General features: G+C 46.0%; 1 pseudogene; it reads left to right on the top strand.

The window, feature by feature from the left end:
• The window catches only part of LOC109767539 (methionine S-methyltransferase-like), a 33,065-nt pseudogene that overhangs the window by 1,697 nt on the left and 14,801 nt on the right, over positions 1-16,567 (top strand).

Raw genomic sequence — 16,567 nt, 5'->3', positions numbered from 1 at the left:
TTTTCAGATTCTTAAACCCAGTCCAGAGGCAATGTCAAAGATTATCACTGAAAATTTAAGCAAGGAGTTCGGGAACATTTTCCGGACCTCCGGACCCCTCCGGAATCCTCCGGAATCTTCTGGAAGCTTCCCGGTACAATACCGAAAAAACCCGAACTTTTCCCGGAACCCGAACAACAACTTTCCATATATAAATCTTTACCTCCGGACCATTCCGGAACTCCTCGTGACGTCCGGGATCTCATCCAGGACTCCGAACAACATTCAGTAACCACGTACATACTTTCCCTATAACCCTAGCGTCATCGAACCTTAAGTGTGTAGACCCTACGGTTTCGGGAACCATGCAGACATGACCGAGACGTTCTCCGGTCAATAACCAACAGCGGGATCTGGATACCCATGTTGGCTCCCACATGTTCCACGATGATCTCATCGGATGAACCACGATGTCGGGGATTCAATCAATCCCGTATGCAATTCCCTTTGTCTATCGATATGTTACTTGCCCGAGATTCGATCGTCGGTATCCCTATACCTTGTTCAATCTCGTTACCGGCAAGTCTCTTTACTCGTTCCGTAACTCACATCATCCCGTGATCAACTCCTTGGTCACATTGTGCACATTATGATGATGCCCTACCGAGTGGGCCCAGAGATACCTCTCCGTTTACACGGAGTGACAAATCCCAGTCTCGATTCGTGCCAACCCAACAGACACTTTCAGAGATACCTGTAGTGCACCTGTATAGCCACCCAGTTACGTTGTGACGTTTGGTACACCCAAAGCATTCCTACGGTATCCGGGAGTTGCACAATCTCATGGTCTAAGGAACTGATACTTGACATTAGAAAAGCTCTGAGCAAACGAACTACACGATCTTGTGTTAGGCTTAGGATTGGGTCTTGTCCATCACATTATTCTCCTAATGATGTGATCCCGTTATCAACGACATCCAATGTCCATGGTCAGGAAACCGTAACCATCTATTGATCAACGAGCTAGTCAACTAGAGGCTTACTAGGGACATGGTGTTGTCTATGTATCCACACATGTATCTGAGTTTCCTATCAATACAATTCTAGCATGGATAATAAACGATTATCATGAACAAGGAAATATAATAATAACCTATTTATTATTGCCTCTAGGGCATATTTCCAACAGTCTCCCACTTGCACTAGAGTCAATAATCTAGTTCACATCACCATGTGATTAACACTGACAGGTCACATCACCATGTGACCAACACCCAAGAGTTTACTAGAGTCAACAATCTAGTTCACATCTCTATGTGATTAACACTCAATGAGTTCTGGTTTGATCATGTTATGCTTGTGAGAGAGGTTATTAGTCAACGGGTCTGAACCTTTCAGATTCGTGTGTGCTTTACGAATATCTATGTCATCTTGTGAATGCTACCACGCGCTATTTGGAGCCATTTCAAATAATTGCTCTACTATACGAATCCGGTTTACTACTCAGAGCCATCCGGATTAGTGTCAAAGTTCGCATCGACGTAACCCTTTACGACGAACTCCTTTTCACCTCCATAATCAAGAAAATTCCTTAGTCCACTAGATACTAAGGATAAGTTCGACCGCTGTCATGTGATCCATTCCCGGATCACTATTGTACCCCTTGACCAACTCATGGCAAGGCACACTTCATGTGCGGTACACAACATAGCATACTGTAGAGCCTACGTCTAAAGCATAGGGGACGACCTTCGTCCTTTCTCTCTCTTCTGCTGTGGTCAGGTCTTGAGTCTTACTCAATACTCACACCTTGTAACACAGCCAAGAACTCCTTCTTTGCTGATCTATTTTGAACTCTTTCAAAATCATGTCAAGGTGTGCGTTCTTTGAAAGTATCATCAGGCGTCTTGATCTATCTCTATAGATCTTGATGCCCAATATGTAAGCAGCTTTATCCAGGTCTTCCTTTGAAAAAAGTCCTTTCAAACAACCCTTTACGCTTTCCAGAAATTTTACATCATTTCGGATCAACAATATGTCATTCACATATACTTATCAGAAATGTTGTAGCGCTCCCACTCACTTTATTGTAAATACAAGTTTCTAACAAACTTTGTATAAACCCAAAAACTTTGATCACTCCATCAAAGCGTATATTCTGACTCCGAGATGCTTGCTCTAATCCATGGAAGGATCGCTGGAGCTAGCATACCTTTTAGCATCCTTAGGATCGACAAAACCTTTCTGATTGTATCACATACAACATTTCCTTACGAAAACTAGTAAGGAAACTTGTTTTGACATCCATCTGCCAGATTTCATAAATGCAGCTAATGCTAACGTGATTCCGACGGACTTAAGCATCGCTACGGATGAGAAAATCTCATCGTAGTCAACTCCTTGAACTTGTGGAAATACTCTTTGCCACAAGTTGAGCTTCATAGACGGTAACATTACCGTCCATGTCCGTCTTGTTCTTAAAGATCCATTTATCTCGGATTTCATGGCTTCTAACCATTTGTCGGAATATGGGCCTACCATCGCTTCTCCATAGCTCGTAGGTTCAGTATTGTCTAACAACATGATATCTCAGACAGGATCACGTACCACTCTGAAGTAGCACGCATCCTCGTCGTCCTACGAGGTTTGGTAGTGACTTGATCCGAAGTTTCATGATCACTATCATAAGCTTCCACTTCAATTGGTGTAGGTGCCACAGGAACAACTTCCTATGCCCTGCTACACACTAGTTGAAGTTATGGTTCAATAACCTTATCAAGTCTCCACCATCCTCCCACTCAATTCTTTCGAGAGAAACTTTTCCTCGAGAAAGGAACCGTTTCTAGAAGCAATTACTTTTGCTTCCAGATCTGAAATAGGAGGTATACCCAACTGTTTTGGGTATTCTTATGAAGATGCATTTATCCGCTTTGGGTTCGAGCTTATCAGCCTGAAACTTTTTCACATAAGCATCGCCGCCCCAAACTTTTAAGAAACGACAACTTAGGTTTCTCTAAACGGTGTTGTCTCAACGAATTGCGTGGTGCCCTGTTTAAAGTGAATGCGGTTGTCTCTAATGCCTAACCCATAAATGATAGTGGTAATTCGATAAGAAACATCATGGTATGCACCATATCCAATAGGGTGCAGTTATGATGTTCGGACACACCATCACACTATGGTGTTCCAGGCGGTATTAATTGTGAAACACTTTCCACAATGTCTTAATTGTGTGCCAAACTCGTAACTCAGACACTCATCTCTATGATCATATCACAGTCATTTTATCCTCTTGTCACGACGATCTTCAACTTCACTCCGAAATTACTTGAACCTTTCAATAATTCAGACTTGTGTTTCATCAAGTAAATACACTCAGCATCTACTCAAATCATCTGTGAAGTAAGAACATAACGATATCCACTGCATGCCTCAGCACTCATTGGACTGCATACATCAAAATGTATTACTTCCAATAAGTTGCTCTCTTGTTCCATCTTACTGAAAACGAGGCCTTTCAGTCATCTTGCCCATGTGGTATGATTTGCATGTCTCAAGTGATTCAAAATCAAGTGAGTCCAAACGATCCATCTGCATGGAGTTTCTTCGTGCATATATACCAATAGATATGGTTCGCATGTATCATTCTTTTCAAAACGAGTGAGTCCAAAGATCCATCTACATGGAGCTTCTTCATGCGTTCTATACCAATATGACTCAAGTGGCAGTGCCACAAGTATGTGGTACTATCATTACTATCTTATATCTTTTGGCATGAACATGTGTATCACTACGATCGAGATTCATTTTAGGTGCAAGACCATTGAAGGTATTATTCAAATAAACAGAGTAACTATTATTCTCCTTAAATGAATAACCGTATTGCGATAAACATAATCCAATCATGCTCAATGCAAACACCAAATCTCGATGGTAGAGGGAGCATGCGATGCTTGATCACATCAACCTTGGAAACACTTCCAACACATATCGTCATCTCACCTTTAGCTAGTCTTCGTTTATTCCGCAGCCTTTATTTTGAGTTACTAACACTTAGCAACCGAACCGGTATCTAATACCCTAGTGCTGCTAGGAGTACTAGTAAAGTACACATTCATATAACGTATATCCAATATACTTCTGTCGACCTTGCCCGCCTTCTCATCTACCAAGTATCTAGGGTAGTTCCGCTTCAGTGACCGTTCCCCTCATTACAGAAGCACTTAGTCTCGGGTTTGGGTTCAACCTTGGGATTCTGCACTAGAGCAGCAAACGACTTGTTGTTTCATGAAGTATCCCTTTTGCCCTTGCCCTTCTTAAACTAGTGGTTTTACTAACCATCAACAACTGATGCTCCTTCTTAATTTCTACTCTCGCGGTGTCAAACATCGCGAATAGCTCAAGGATCATCATAACTATCCCTGATATGTTATAGTTCATCACGAAGCTCTACTAGCTTGGTGGCAGTGACTATGGAGAACTATCACTATCTCATCTGGGAAATTAACTCCCACTCGATTCAAGCGATTGTGGTACTCAGACAATCTGAGCACATGCTCAACGATTGAGCTTTTCTCCCTTAGTTTGCAGGCTTAAGAAACTTGTCAGAGGTCTCATACCTCTTGACGTAGGCACTAGTCTGAAATCCCAATTTCAGTCTTCGGAACATCTCATATGTTTTGCGACGTTTCACAAACGTCTTTGGTGCCACAATTCTAAACCATTAGAACTATCACGTAGTCATCAAAACGTGTATGTCAGATGTTTCGCAACATCTACAGACGACACTGAGGTTCAGCACACCGAGCGGTGCATTAAGGACATAAGCCTTCTGTGCAGCAATGAGGACAATCCTCAGTTTACGGACCCAGTCCACATAATTGCTACTACCAACTTTCAACTAAATTTTCTCTAGGAACATATCTTAAACAGTAGAACTAAAGCGTATGACATAATTTGCAAAGACCTTTTGACTATGTTCATGATAATGAAGTTCATCTGATTATTGAATGAACTCCCACTCAGATAGACATCCCTCTAGTCATCTAAGTGATACATGATCCGAGTCAAACTAGGCCATGTCCGATCATCACGTGAGACGGACTAGTCATCATCGGTGAACATCTCCATGTTGATCGTATCTGCTATACGACTCATGTTCGACCTTTCGGTCTCTTGTGTTCCGAGGCCATGTCTGTACATGCTAGGCTCGTCAAGTCAACCTAAGTGTTTCGCATGTGTTCCGAGGCCATGTCTGTACATGCTAGGCTCGTCAACACCCGTTGTATTCGAACGTTAGAATCTATCACACCCGATCATCACGTGGTGCTTCGAAACAACGAACCTTCGCAACGGTGCACAGTTAGGGGGAACACATCTCTTGAAATTTTAGTGAGGGATCATCTTACTTACTACCGTCGTTCTAAGCAAATAAGATGCAAAACATGATAAACATCACATGCAATCAAATAGTGACATGATATGGCCAATATCATTTTGCTCCTTTGATCTCCATCTTCGGGGCACCATGATCATCTTCGTCACCGGCATGACACCATGATCTCCATCATTGTGTCTTCATGAAGTTGTCACGCCAACGATTACTTCTACTTCTATGGCTAACGCTCTTAGCAATAAAGTAAAGTAATTTACATGGCGTTATTCAATGACACGCAGGTCATACAAAAAATAAAGACAACTCCTATGGCTCCTGCCGGTTGTCATACTCATCGACATGCAAGTCGTGATTCCTATTACAAGAATATGATCAATCTCATACATCACATATATCATTCATCACATCTTCTGGCCATATCACATCACATAGCACATGCTGCAAAAACAAGTTAGACGTCCTCTAATTGTTGTTGCAAGTTTTACGTGGCTTGTATAGGTTTCTAGCAAGAACGTTTCTTACCTACGTAAGACCACAACGTGATATGCCAATTTCTATTTACCCTTCATAAGGACCCTTTTCATCGAATCCGTTCCGACTAAAGTGGGAGAGACAGACACCCGCTAGCCACCTTATGCAACTAGTGCATGTCAGTCGGTGGAACCTGTCTCACGTAAGCGTACGTGTAAGGTCGGTCCGGGCCGCTTCATCCCACAATGCCGCCGAAACAAGATAAGACTAGTAGCGGCAAGAAGAATTGGCAACATCTACGCCCACAACTACTTTGTGTTCTACTCGTGCATAGAAACTACGCATAGACCTATCTCATGATGCCACTGTTGGGTAACATAGCAGAAATTCAAAATTTTCTACGCATCACCAAGATCAATCTATGGAGTTTACTAGCAACGAGAGGGAAGGAGAGTGCATCTACATACCATTGTAGATCACGATGCGGAAGCGTTGCAAGAACGCGGATGAGGGAGTCATACTCGTAGCGATTCAGATCGCAGTTGATTCCGATCTAAGCACCGAAGAACGGTGCCTCCGCGTTCAACACACGTGCAGCCCGGTGACGTCTCCCACGCCTTGATCCAGCAAGGAGAGAGGGAGAGGTTGGGGAAGACTCCATCCAGCAGCAACACGACGGCATGGTGGTGGTGGAGGAGCGTGGCAATCCTGCAGGGCTTCGCCAAGCACCGCGGGAGAGGAGGAGGAGGAAGAGGGGTAGGGCTGCGCCAAAAAGGAGACGTTCTCATGTCTTGGGCAGCCCCAAACCTCAACTATATATAGGGGAGGGGGAGGGCTGCGCCCCCATCTAGGGTTTCCCACCCCCAAGGGGTGCGGCCAGCCCTAGATGGGGCTTGGGGGGCGGCCAAAGGGGGGAGGAGTGCCTCCCAAGTCAAGTGGAGGCCCTCCCCCTTAGGGTTTCCCCTCTCCCATGCGCATGGGCCTTGGGGGGGCTGGTGCCCCTGGCCCATTAAGGCTAGGGCGCCCCCTTACAGCCCATGCTACTGTATTGGACGTGGTGGAACATTTTCCGGACCTCCGGACCCCTCCGGAATCCTCCGGAATCTTCTGGAAGCTTCTCGGTACAATACCGAAAAAACCCGAACTTTTCCCGGAACCCGAACAACAACTTTCCATATATAAATCTTTACCTCCGGACCATTCCGGAACTCCTCGTGACGTCCGGGATCTCATCCAGGACTCCGAACAACATTCGGTAACCACGTACATACTTTCCCTATAACCCTAGCGTCATCGAACCTTAAGTGTGTAGACCCTACGGGTTCGGGAACCATGCAGACATGACCGAGACGTTCTCCGGTCAATAACCAACAGCGGGATCTGGATACCCATGTTGGCTCCCACATGTTCCACGATGATCTCATCGGATGAACCACGATGTCGGGGATTCAATCAATCCCGTATGCAATTCCCTTTGTCTATCGATATGTTACTTGCCCGAGATTCGATCGTCGGTATCCCTATACCTTGTTCAATCTCGTTACCGGCAAGTCTCTTTACTCGTTCCGTAACTCACATCATCCCGTGATCAACTCCTTGGTCACATTGTGCACATTATGATGATGTCCTACCGAGTGGGCCCAGAGATACCTCTCCGTTTACACGGAGTGACAAATCCCAGTCTCGATTCGTGCCAACCTAACAGACACTTTCGGAGATACCTGTAGTGCACCTGTATAGCCACCCAGTTACGTTGTGACGTTTGGTACACCCAAAGCATTCCTACGGTATCCGGGAGTTGCACAATCTCATGGTCTAAGGAACTGATACTTGACATTAGAAAAGCTCTGAGCAAACAAACTACACGATCTTGTGCTAGGCTTAGGATTGGGTCTTGTCCATCACATCATTCTCCTAATGATGTGATCCCGTTATCAACGACATCCAATGTCCATGGTCAGGAAACCGTAACCATCTATTGATCAACGAGCTAGTCAACTAGAGGCTTACTAGGGACATGGTGTTGTCTATGTATCCACACATGTATCTGAGTTTCCTATCAATACAATTCTAGCATAGATAATAAATGATTATCATGAACAAGGAAATATAATAATAACCTATTTATTATTGCCTCTAGGGCATATTTCCAACATGCTTCGTCCCAAAATTTTAAGGGCATAGAAGCTCCGGCCAAGAGAGCATGGCCAACCTCAACAATGTGCCTATGCTTACGTTCCGCAGACCCATTTTGTTGGTGAGCGCGAGGGCATGACACATGATGGGAAATCCCTAACGGTTGGAAAAAAGTGTTTAGTTTTTCGTATTCCCCTCCCCAGTCGGATTGGACAGCAAGAATCTCTTTGTCAAACTGCCGTTCAACAAGAGCTTGAAAGTTTTTAAAGACTTGGAAAACTTCTGACCTCTTTTTAAGAAGATAGAGCCAAGAAAACTTGCTGTAGTCATCAATGAAGCTAACGTAGTATGTATGTCTACCAACAGAGCTTGGGGCAGGACCCCACACATCAGAAAAAAAAATTTAATTGCAACGGTTGAGTAGAAACACTAGTGGAAACAGGATAAGGAAGTTGATGACCTTTTGCTTTCTGACAAGAATCACAAATGGTTTCAACATTGCGCTCACCAACAAACGGGAGCTTATTCTTTGTAAGTAAACAATCAACTAAGGAAAATGAAGCATGCCCTAAGCGGCCGTGCCATCGTGTGGCCGAAAGCTTGATAGCACCACAAGCTTGTTTATTGTATCTTCGAAGCTCCGGAATCAACGAGTAAAAGCCTCGAACACATCTACCACGATAGAGTGTTTTCCTCGTGACCTGATCCTTGATCAAAAAGAAAAAGGGATGAAATTCAATATAAACATGATTATCAAGGGTGATTCGATGGACAGATAGAAGATTCTTGTCAGTGCTAGGGACATGCAAAATTTTCCTAAGATGAAATTTTCGACGTGGGGTACGAAAAACTGAATGACCGATGTGACGTATCCTCATACCTGCACCACTTGCGGTGTGGATCTGGTCTTTGCCATGATATTTCTCCTTGAGTGTCACCTTCTCTAGTTCGCTGGTGAGGTGGTTCATTGCGCCGCTGTCGAGATACCAATTGGTATCGACGCCATATGAGCCGTTAGCAGCAGCAGCCACCTTTTCTTCATCTTCAGAGGAGGCCTCATCCTCATCGAACCGGTACCAGCAGTCCCTCGCCGTGTGGCCTGGTTTGCCGCAGATATGGCAGCGCACCGCGTCCGGGCGCGACCTGGAAGACCCGCCGCGGCGGCCCCTGGTGTTGGTGGAGTTGGGCCGTCCATTGCGGGAGTTGGACCCGCCGTTGCTGCCACCGCTCCCCTGCTTGCCCTTGGAGCGAGGGGGACCACGGTGACGTGCGTAGCCGCCGCGCCCGCGCGTCGCGGCGTTAGCCGACAATTTGGAGCCGCCCGATCCCTGGTACTACGCCACCCTCTGACCAAAGTTGCTAAGCATTGAAAAAAGCTCATCGAGGGATACCGGGGTGATGCGGGCGTCGAGGGCGGAGACAAGTGGCTGGTAGTCCATGTCGAGGCCGTGCAGGATGTAGGAGATGAGCTCATCATCCTGGAGAGGTTTCCCGGTGGCGACCAGCTCATCAGCGAAGCCGCGCATCTCGCGAAGTAGGTGGTGACGGTCTTGTTGCCCTTCTGGGCGTTCACCAGAGAGGTTCTGATGTTGTTGACGCGACTGAGCGACTGCGAGGAGAACATCCCCGACAGCGCCGTCCAGAGCTCGTGCGCCATGGTGATCGCGGTCACCTGCACGAGCACCTCCTTGGTGAGGTTGTTCAGCAGGTACCCGAGCACCTGCTGGTCCTCTCGCATCCAGATGAAGTGGAGGGGATTCGGCTCAGTTGATTCCTTCCCATCTTTGTCCTTGGTGTGGAGGATCCTGGCCGGCTCCGGTGTCGTGTCGTCGACGTAGCCGAAGACACCCGCGCCCCTCAGCTGCGGCACGATCTGCGCGCGCCAGAGGACGTAGTTGGTGCGGGAGAGCCTCTCCGTGACTTGGCCGTTGGGGCCAGCCTGGGAGGCACCGGAGGAAGAAGAAGACGACATAGTTGCACTGGAGTTCTAGGGTTTAGACGTTGTGGAAGAGAAGGGCTCTGATTACCATGTGCGATGGCGGAAAGCGTCGTGCCTCTACTCGAGGGGACGCCGTACGTGTTTATAGGCAGGGGCGCACCTCCCTGATAGCGCATACAGTTTAGATTACATCTTGGAGAGGAAGCTAGATAGAGATAAGATTACAAAGGGAAGATAAACTCTAGCTAACAAACTACCAACTACCTAAGATGATACGGTGCGGCAGCCTCCTTGTCACGTACATATCAATGTGGTTTAACAGGATCAAGAGTGAACTTTAAACCTACACATTTTTTTTTCTGTAACTGCATTATTGTTCTTTATAACCAGATTAGAAGAAAAAAAAATGTGTTTCAAACATATGTCATTTCCTTGTAGGCGTGTTCCTACCCCTGATATAATAAAAGTATACTTCAGAAATACTATATGATCTGTATGACTATATTTGAGTTAACAGCTTTGGGCTCTACACTAACATGGGCAACCAGAACAAATGATGGACAGTAGAATTACTTTCTTGGGGAGTAATCCTTTCCTCATCTCAACTTTGCATGGCTTTATTGTGTTACAATTTATAACTATAAACATGATTAGCATTCCACACTTTTCCATGAAAAATGAATGAATGATTGCTGAAATATGGAGTTATTCACAGTTTCTTCTAGAATACTGGAATTATTAGCAGTGGTATTCAATTTTTCTCTGTTTGAATAGAGTTTTGATTTGTTGCTATGCATTGATAATCTGTCTGACATGATGTACACATATTTTCTCATAAAGTCAATATTTCTTATTCCAATTTCCCTTTTGTTCATTTCTTGTATGCTTGTAAACTTACTGCATGACTTACTGCCTCCAGGGTTTTGTGGAGGACCAATTTGGCCTCGGGTTGATTGCTCGGGCAGTTGAAGAAGGGATGGCTGTCATAAAGCCTACGGGTACTATGATATTCAACGTGGGAGGCCGACCAGGTCAAGGTGTCTGTGAATGCCTATTTCTACGCCGTGGATTTCGCATCACTAAGCTCCGGCAAACAAAAATTATGCAGGTAGCATTGCTGTGACATACCATATGTTAATTAACCAGGAATTCCTTGTTTGGCCAACAATATATACTCTGAGATTTCTTAAAAGAAGTATTTTGAGTTGTACTACAGTTAGTAGGGTTATATTGCAAGGAAATGCCGGCTTATCATTATATATTAAAATGCCACTTTTTGTGTGGATTACCAACTAGTTGGGTTGTTTGCAGGCTGCGAACACAGATATTTCAGCCTTAGTTGAATTTGAGAAAAATAGCCCGCATCGCTTTGAGTTCTTCATGGGTTCTGTGGGGGATCAGCCCATTTCTGCACGCACTGCCTTGGCGTACATGAAATCTGGTGGCCATGTTTCACATGCTTTGTCCGTGTATAGCTGTCAACTTCGCCAACCCAACCAGGTTCTTTATCATTCTCTTTAGATTTGTAAAAACAATGTTATAGCGACATAAATATTACTAATTCAGAGACTTTTCAGGTGAATAAACTAATTGAGATACTTAAAAATGGATTCCATGAACTCAGCAGGTCCCTTGATTTGTCCTTCGCTGATGATTCTAGTGCCCATGAAAAGATCACATTCCTAGTATACCTAGCTAGTTTCTTAAATGCAAACAAGCCGAATCCTTGTCAACCTCCAGCTGAATGATTGAACTTCCGGAATCTTGTTGCTGAATTTATTAAGAGCTACCACTACATCCCATTAAATGCTGATGTAAGGCTTGGTGGCTATTGTCTTTACAATTACTTATACCATAATTTCTTATATCGAGCTATTCTGTGCTTGTATCTTATGCATTATATGATGCTCCCTTTTCATTTCTTGTACACCAGAATTTTGTTGTATTCCCTTCCCGTGCGGTGGCAGTCGAAAATTATCTTCGACTGTTCTCACCAGCGCTTGCAATTGTTGATGAACATTTGACCAGGCACTTGCCCATGCAATGGTTAGGATATTCAGAAATCGAGGTACCTCTCTGTCTGTCTGTCTCTCTCTTTCTCTCTGTGTGTGTGTGCGTGCGTGTGTGTCATGCAACACTTCTTGTTTGAGCAGCATCTGATCTGTACTGCTTAGTAGTGTTCTATAAAAATATCTTGTTTGATGGGAACAGTGGAAAAGACATGCCTGTTATGTGAAGAAAAATGTTGGCTCAAGAATGTTGAATACTACTGCTTCTTTTCGAAATTTCAGGGAAGAATAGATTGCAACAATGCTGAAGGCGTGATCACTGTAATTGAAGCACCACGCCAATCAGATTTACTGATTGAGTTGGTCAGAAAACTGAAGCCTCAGGTTGTCGTTACTAGCATTACCCAGTTTGAGGCTATCACCAGTGCTGCTTTCTCGGACATACTAAGCGCAACAGAAGATGTTGGTTGCCGGTTGTTCCTAGATATTTCAGAGAACCTGGAGTGGTCTTGTCTGCCAAGCTCAAATGGTGTGTTGAAATATCTTGTTGGAAACACCCTACCTTCACATGCGGCTATATTGTGGGGTCTAGTAAAAAACCAGGTGCCTATAACTTACCAGAGAAATTTATTTTTCCCATTTCAGAATGACTGCACATATGGCATGTTAAGTATGATTTTGTTATGATGAATTAACAACCTGATCTCCCTCATCAGATATTTACACCATAAGATGATCATGAGTAAAAAGCCATACTTTGAGTTGTGCTTTCTGTGAAGGAGACTTATATACCATTTCATACCATTTAGCCTGGAACTCTATTAGAACTTCTGTGCATTCTTGCACCTACATTGGAAACAGTCTTAAGGTTTCATTTTGTATCTGCTCCATCTTACTTTTGGTCAAAATTTGCAGGTTTATTCTGATCTGGAAGTTGCTTTTGCCATTTCTGAGGATGCTTCTGTCTGCAAGGCATTGTCACAAACAATTGAGCTATTGGAAGGAAATACTTCTCTGATCAGCCAGCAATATTATGGCTCTCTTTTCCATGAGCTGCTGGCGTTTCAAATTGGTGACCGTCATCAGCATGCACATCAAGTGGTAAGCAGAATTTCCCTCCTCCGATTCTCCGCCTCACGATAACATCTTGGGTTTGTCTAATTTCCCGGCATAAGTCAGCTAGTTCTAAAATCCTGGGTTTGTCGCTCCTCCCTTAGTTGGATACACACTTATTTACAGTGACCAGCTAAATTTATCAGTGGGATATTTGATTATGTTTTCATCATGACTAATAGCAAGTAAAATTATTAATAATATGGCCAGGCACCTATGGAAAACCACCCTCAAGAAAAAAAGGGCGCCTGTGGAATACTTTTGTGACCTTAATGTTTAACTGTTTTGGTTTGTTGGCTTTTAATATCTTTTTCAGAGACAAGCGGCAGAAAAGATACCTGAGAAGATGATACAGTTTTCTAATTCAGCCATGTCTACCCTAAAAGAAGCTGAATTTTTCACTCCTGATTCCAAGGATTCTAGTGTCATTCATATGGATTTAGACCGCAGCTTCTTACCAGTACCTTCTCCACTGGGCGCCTCCATTTTAGAAAGTTTTGCTCGGCGGAACATCATGGATTTTGAAACTGACGTTCGTTCCAGCATCGAACAGCTGGTGGGAGATAACTATGGTTTCCCAGGAGACAGTTGTCCCGACGTTACATTTAACAACCGTTCATGTGGCTTCTCTAAGGAAATTATATATGGCAGGCTGGCAGCACCTACACTCTTCAACAAGCTTGTCCTTTGCTGTATGAGGGAGCAAGGCGCCTTCCTTTTCCCCATGGGCACCAATGGGCACTATGTCTCGGCAGCAAAGTTTATGAACGCAAAAACATTGACGATTCCAACAAATGTAGGTTCAGGCTTCAAGATTGAACCGACCGCTCTACGAGCAGCTCTGGAGTGACAAGGGTCATTTTATTGCTGAGTGTATAGCTGTGTTATGTGACACTTGTGGTAAGCCAGAACATGATTCGGGGGATTGCCCACTTCTGCGAGATCAGGCACCATCTCTCATGATGTATGGAGTGTATTGTGCTGAACTCATGTTCTTTGAATCTCCTAATGAGAGGGAGGTTCCTGATGAGGCCCAGAGCATGACTACTGGGATTGTTAAGGTGACCAAAGGAGAGGTCTCCGAGACTCAGATTGTGCAGAGGCTCCGGGAGTTGGCCCCTGGGGACTTTCAGTGGGAGCTTGTCAGTCTCGCGGATAAGATGTTTCGGGTTGAGTTTCCTTCGGTGGAGGATCTGCAGAGGCTTCTGAGTTTTGGGATGTGCAAAGTGCCGGGCACAGATTGCATCCTTGAGTTCCATGAGTGGAAGCAGGTGGAGCCTCAGGGCAAGCCACTTACTCAGGCGTGGTTGCGTTTTTCCGGGGCCCCTTCCAAGCCGATGCAGGATGCTAGGGTCGTGGCTAGCTTGGGAATCATGGTGGGGAAGCCTGAGCGTGTGGATATGGCTTTCACCAGAGCTCATGGGATTGCTCGTATACTGGTTAGTATTTTGGATATTGAGTATGTGCCTGAGGTTGTCAAGTGGACTTATCGTGGAAAGGTTTTTGACCTTCTGATTGAGTTTGAGGACGAGACCCTGTTGGCCGAGGGGGCTAACGGGACTGACGTGGATATGCACGAGGGTGATGACAACGCGGGAGCTAAGGAGACTACGGTCGATGATACGGGACGATAGTTGTCCAAGGGACCGGGGTCCGGGTCTACGACGACCGAGGATGGGGCGGTTCCACTATCATCGGTGCCTACGACGACTCTGAGATTTGGGGCTTTCGAGCCTGCGTCTGCACCACCGAGGTTGTGGAGTGATCGAGTGGATTCGGATGAGGCTGTTGAGCTTGCGTTACCTGCTTTGGTTTTTGAGAATGCTGTGAGTCCCGTTCCTCGGGCTTCGACGGTCTCAGTCAGGGGAGAGGAGGAGGTGCGCGGGCAGGTGGCCACTACCTCACGTGCTCAGCACAGTGTCTCTCATCAGGTACTGGATCCGGTGCTTGAGGCGCTGTCTTCAGGAGGAATCCCGGGGCAAGCGGCCTTGGTTCTCTCCTCTACTGTCGAGGTGCAGGTGTTGGAGGGGGCGGTTCAGCCTTCTGTTGGGGACTCGGGGCAGGTGGCCCCCATGTCTTCCCTTTCGTCAGGGCTGGACGAGGCCTCGGCGGTGGCGGTCTCACCTTTGGGAGGGGGCCCGATGCAGGTGGGCTCGGATCCCCCTTCTCCCACCGCTTGGTCTGCTCTGCAGGTTGCGGCATCGCCTTCGAGAGGGGGCTCGGGGCAGGAGGCCTCGGGGCCTTACTCTCTTGGGGCGCCTATGGTGGCTGCCTCTCCGGTGCTGGGGGGGAGGGGAGTTCGGGCAGGTGGCCCATGCACTTCCTTCCCCCGGTGCGCTGCCGTCTCCGCCCTGTGGGGCGCGTCCGACTTCTCCGGCGTTGGCGAGGGCCTCACCGCGTCCTGGCATTGACGCTAGAGCGTCCGTAGAGGCTAACCAGCTCCGTGTTCGGGGTGAGGCAGGAGGCCACACATCGAGCAGGATTTCTCGAGAGGAGGTCATTGCGTTTGGAGGGATTCCGGATTCGATTTCTGAGGGACGACGGTTGAGCTGCCGTCTCCAGAATCATCCGGAGGTGGACGACATTCAGCAGCGGTGCGCTATGAGGGCGGCCAAGCTTCGTGACGTCGAGGTCAGTACTGGTATGTCGGTTAATACCTCTCATTCCATTTTGCATTTTTCTAATGATGAGATTGTCGATAATGCAAATTAGTTAGGAGTTTCACTAGGTAGTAATGTTACTGAAATTTCAAATTCTGTTAATGACCTCCTGGATTTAGAGGCTGAGCGGGCTTTAGAGATGATTCGCAACTTAGCAGCGGTTAAGCCCATGAGTGATTCAGAGTTTGATGCATTGGGGGTCAGAGTGCTCGATAACTTTTGTGCGGATCTTATTCCTCCCATGCCTGAGTCGGAGGAGGAGGATGATACAGCGGTGATTGATGTCGCGAGACCTGCTGAGACTGGTTGTGAGAACTGGTTGAAGAGTCAGAATATCACCAAACGCAAGTGGAAGCGGAAGGTTTATCCGGTGTCCACAGTGCGTAGGAGTGCAAGGATCCGTACGACAAAAAAAAATTCCATGATGAATTATGAAAGGAATCTTTTGGAATAGCAGAGGTCTGAAAGACTTGGCTAAAAGAAGGTTTCTGGCGGAGGCGTCTCTAGAGCATAGATTAGATTTTATTGCTTTATCGGAAACTGGTAGAGATAATTTTGCGCCACAATTTCTAAATACCTTGTCGGGAGGTATTGTTGACTGGCACTGTTTCCCACCGAGAGGGAGATCGGGTGGGATCTTACTCGGAGTTCGATGCGATTCGCTCGAGGTTCGAAGTGTGGTTATGGGAGATTTTGCAGTCAAGTTTCGGGTGCGGTCAAAGGCCGATGGGTTCAATTGGGCTTTGGTGGCAGTATATGGGGCCGCACAGCCTGAACTTAAGCCTGAGTTCTTGGCTGATCTGGTTAGGATTTGTGGCTCTGAGCAGCTCCCTATCCTGGTGGGGGGTGATTTTAACATCATTAG

The sequence above is a fragment of the Aegilops tauschii genome, chromosome 7 (assembly GCF_002575655.3).
Source record: "Aegilops tauschii subsp. strangulata cultivar AL8/78 chromosome 7, Aet v6.0, whole genome shotgun sequence".
In the NCBI taxonomy this organism is placed as follows: Eukaryota; Viridiplantae; Streptophyta; class Magnoliopsida; order Poales; family Poaceae; genus Aegilops; species Aegilops tauschii.
Note: the sequence above shows the minus strand (reverse complement) of the source record. Positions and strands in the feature narration are given on the sequence as shown.